Source organism: Schistocerca gregaria, unplaced genomic scaffold (assembly GCF_023897955.1).
Source record: "Schistocerca gregaria isolate iqSchGreg1 unplaced genomic scaffold, iqSchGreg1.2 ptg000305l, whole genome shotgun sequence".
Classification (NCBI taxonomy): Eukaryota; Metazoa; Arthropoda; class Insecta; order Orthoptera; family Acrididae; genus Schistocerca; species Schistocerca gregaria.
In genome coordinates, this window is record NW_026061787.1 from 797762 (window position 1) to 802823 (window position 5062).

Genomic DNA, 5062 nt, shown 5'->3' on the forward strand with positions numbered 1-5062 from the left:
CTTCTGATTCTGTCAGTTCTTTCAGGTCCCATCTCCTTAAATTCCCACCTTTTTCCAGTTTCTTCAGTTTAATCTACAGTTCATAATCAATATATTGTGATCAGAGTCCACATTTGCCCCTGGAAATGTCTTACAATTTAAAATCTGGTTCCTAAATCTCTGTCTTACCATTATATAATATATATGAAATATTGCAGTATCTCCAGGTCTCTTCCACGTATACAATCTTCTTTCATGATTTTTGAACCAAGTGTTAGCTATGATTAAGTTATGCTCTGGGCAAAAACCTACCAACCGGCTTCCTCTTTCATTTTTTACCCCCATTCCATATTCACCTACTACGTTTCCTTTTCTTCCATTTCCTACTGTCGAATTCCAGTCACCCATTAATATTAAATTTTCATCTCCCATCACTATCCGAATGATTTCTTTTATCTCATCACACATTTCATCAATTTCTTCATCATCTGCGGACTACTTTTACGACTTTGGTAGGCGTGGGATTCGTGGCTATCTTGGCCACAACAATGCGTTCATTATGCTGTTTGTAGTAGCTTACCCGCATTCCTATTTTTATTAATTATTAGACCTACTTATGCATTAGCTTCATATTAGCCTTCCTAATACTAAAATCTATATCCGATGTTAACAATGACGCCGGTGGATGGACTATCAGGAAATTACTGACCGTCGAGAAAGTCACAAATATAACCGACAAGCTAATGGGCCCTTCACAGGAAAAGGTTTTTTGCCAGAAAACGGGGAAAATTGAAACCCAGCAAATGAGTAAAAAAATGTATATTCACTGACAAAAAAAATAGTGTACGCACACAACTTACACAACAATAGTCTGGGATTACTCTATTACGTAATACAGTTTTTGTGATTGTATCTTGCAGCTTTAGTTATTTTTAATTAAAAGAGGCTTTAAAAGGACAGAAAGATCGTGTTGGACTACGCTACAGATCGTTCTGTTAGCACAGTCTTTACTTTGTAATCACTTTCGTTGACTTCGGCAACTCTCAACAGAAATCTCCAACCTAACCGAGACAATGTGCTACGATACAGCCGAGATCATGACAAGAGAATGGGCTACATCACACTCGAAGTAAATGTATATAGGTAAGGATCCCCATGACCTGTATACGTCTGTTATAAAAAATCTCCAAGCCACTCTCCTCAAATAGACCGCAATCTTCTCTTGACCTTCAACTGTTACTATTTCAGAATTAGAAACCAGATTCAAAGAAAATTTGGCTACAAGGCACAAAACTAGAAAAATAAAAATAATAAAAGTGAGAACGTGAAACATGTTAGCAATAACCATAAACAGGAGATTTACAGAAAATATAATTGAGAAAGGAAATCATTAATATTATCGACCGTTTAGGAACTCTAGGCTACGAAATGGATAAAACCACATATCGAATAAGTGGTGGAAGAGTTAGTGTGTTTTAAGATTAAATCCAAACAAGAATTAGAGAAAAATATATCGAAGCAAGGCCTCTATTACGAAAAATTGCTAAATCTCGAGACAAATTGTGTCCTTCTGTATTAGATGAAATGTTTTGGCCCCTAGTACGGATGAAACAGTATCTGCAGTATCAACAGGAACTTCGGACATGTGTTTCATATTTCATCCAAGCCTGCAGTCTATAAATATTTAAACAAAATACTAAAACAAAATACCACTACAGGGGTATTACTTACGAAGTAGTTCTTGGTAAAGAAACACAGGACACAATTACGTATGTAGGCTTAATACGAACTACAACTGTGTTTATAAATCGCTATAGTTGCCTTGGACTAACGACGAGCAAATATCAATATAACCTGTACGCTTTTCAAAGCTGTTATCCATGAAAAAGCCAAACTACGTATCGTGAACAAAATACAATTTAACACCGAAACAATGACATTAGCTGACAATGGGCACAGACTTTAGTCAATGGGCACTGTTGAAAATTTGTGCCAGACCAGGATTAGCACCCGAGTCCCCTGGTTACGAGGGAGAGGCAATGATCACTGTGTCCGAATTACACAGTGGTCAACAGAATAGCACGAACTGCCCGAGCATGCCGTTCGTTAGATCCAAATTCTCAATTTCTCCATAGACTGCTAATGCACTGCTCCTTGAACATAATCCTCCTCCCTTTAATTATACAGTACATGGCCAAAAAAACAGACACCGAATATATGCAAACTTGGCCTTACGAACATTGCAGACGTCGTCTATGTAACACACGTCAAACTTCAAAGAATTTACCAATTCGTTGCATTGTTTACTATAGACCACAAATCAAGTAACGTAAAAAAAGCACTGCGTCTATTGAGATCATGATTCAGAGTTAAAAAAAACTAATAAGTCGCCTACATATTACAGTTGCTGCCGAAAGAGGAGAACCATTATTTTCCCACAAAAGGAAATATAGTTAAAATTACGCTTCTATTTCGGTTAGTTTATGCGGTTACTAAAATTTGCAGTGAAAGTTACATAGTGGACTCTACCCTCCCCCCACCAGAAACGTAGTTATCGTGGCTGTTGTGAGACTTTTGTACACAGTTAGAGAAAGTGTGTTAAATGCGGCGCGGACGGAAACGCTAGGCTACGCTACAGGGCAATCTGCTCGCACAACGTTTAGTCGGCATTCATAATCGTTGGCGTAAACAACTCTCAATCAAATTACCACCTTCCAACCTAACTTAGATCTCGGGCTACACTACCAATCGGCCTGTCATCACAACCAAAAATTCATTGAGGGGGGTGGGGGGATTTCCTGTAGCTCTCTCTAATGTATCTCTAGGCAAAACTGCCAGTTTTGTCAGACTCAAGAGCAAGATTTACCAATGGTAAACACTTTTGAGACGGCTCGTAATTTTAGAATAGTCCTCTTCGTCTTACTTGGCATAAATTGTTCGCTGGCGTCCCAGCAGCTAGCTCCCTCAGTGTCTGCTTCTGCCATCGCACCACGCTAGTCTGCTGTTGTCCTAGCAGACCGAACGCACCGCACATCCGATACCTTCGGAACCACTCACTGGCCAGTTAGCAACTGAGCGGAACACTGTTTACATCGTGAAAGGAAAACTATGCAAAGATGTACACTTAAATGGCACGACTGAGTAGCACACACACAGTAATATCTGAGGAATGTCCTTCGACACGCGCAGAACGAAAGTCTTCTCGCGAACGTACAGCGTCTCTGAAAAAAAATCTCGTGACTATATTCCGGCGTTACGGCTAGGTTCTCATACAAATGAGCAAAAAAGGGTACATTTGAAATTCTTTTTGAGACAATGAAAATACATTCGAAAGATCTGTTTGGGAATTACGAGTGATAATACTATGAGCTTAATTTAAGATTTTCAATAAAAAATGGCGCCCGTAATTATGATTTGATCAAGGGCCTGCGAGACTGGAGTACGCAGAGCGCGTGCAGCGTGGCACCTCATATGTTACCTGAACTCAAAAATGGGTAACATCAGTTGATACTACATTATTCCTCTGAAATTGAAAATGGATAACATCAGTCGATAAAACATAAAATTTATGGGAGCGTATACCTAACCGCAATGAAACAACCTTAAATTTAACGATACAGTGCTAATTCGAACTTTGAGTTCGATTTTTGAGGGTTTGTTTCACTCCTTATGCCTACACAAAAATTAGTTAATATTAACAAATGCCATATTATAGCTATAAGTTCCTAAGAAAAGTGTTTACTTTTAGGGGTCAGAGGTAGATGTTAAGAGAACGAACCACTTTTAATTTATGCTGCATGCCGTTCTGAGAAAATAGTTACCCGAAAAAAATGTGTTCAAAGTTTAGGGAAAACATTTAGTTATATTATTACTTCGATTTGCATGAACTGAGTGTTACATATATATTTTTAATGTCGCTGAAATCGAATCTGAAGTCAGATTTTCAATATTCAAAACAGCTAATCCAATACGGAGGCCAACCGATTATGTTTTGACCAATTTTTACCAAAAATGTATTTTCGTTATTTACGTTTAGTCTGCAAGTCAAGGAGTATTTATCAACCCTTCCTCTACCTCTGATTGTTCCTAGACAGCAACTTCCTGTTCTTGGCAGGAAAAGCCGATCTGTCAAAGCTGGATATGCAGCACTCGGCAGCCTGCACTTGATATTCGTCCGTATTTTCGGTGAGTATGTTTGCATGCATTCTGCAGTATGAATCATTTTGCGCACGTGCGACACGGGACGAGTTATCATCTACATCTATATGGATACCCTGCAAAACACATTTAAGTGCCTGGCAAAGGGTTCATCGAATCACCTTCACAACTGATAATTAATTGAAACCCTCAGCTGCCGACAGGTGTTGTTGATATACTTCGATGGGGACAGCTGAAAAGTGTGCCCCTACTGGGACTCGAACCCAGAATCTCCTGCTTACAAGGCAGACGCTCAATCCATCTGAGCCATCGAGGGCACACATGAACAGCACGACTGCAGGAATTTATCCCTCGCACGCTTCCCGTGAGACTCACATCCCCAACCGTCCACAATCCGCATACGTAATGTACTTAATAGGTATTTGTCCATCCACTCATTACTGGCTCACACTAAGGTGACGATTCCCGTAAGAGTTCCGGCAACCTGTGCGCATTCGCACAGACGAAGGTCAATGGCTAGGTAACGTTTAACCATAGATATGAAGATAGTAAGTGCTCTCGAAAGAACAGGCGCCACTGACGACCTTGCAACTCTTCTAGAATACATGATAGACCGGCCGATGTGGCCGAGCGGTTGTAGGCGCTTCAGTCGGGAGCCACGCGACCGCTACGGTCGCAGGTTCAAATCCTGCCTCGAGCATGGGTGTGTGTGATGTCCTTAATTTAGTTAGGTTTAAGTCGTTCTAAGTTCTAGGAAACTGATGACCTCAGATGTTAAGTCCTAAAGTGCTCAGAGCCATTTGAACCATCAGTCCCTATGTTTACACACTACTTACAGTAACTTATGCTAAGGACAACACACACACAACCATGCCCGAGGGAGGACTCGAACCTCCAACAGGGGGAGCCGCGCGAACCGTGACAA

General features: G+C 40.4%; 1 non-coding gene across 1 annotated transcript; it reads right to left on the minus strand.

The window, feature by feature from the left end:
• Positions 1-4379: 4379 nt before the first annotated feature.
• Trnat-ugu (transfer RNA threonine (anticodon UGU)) lies at positions 4380-4454 on the minus strand. Its single transcript has one exon. It is a non-coding gene; the product is annotated as a tRNA-Thr (tRNA).
• Between the last annotated feature and the right edge of the window lie 608 nt (positions 4455-5062).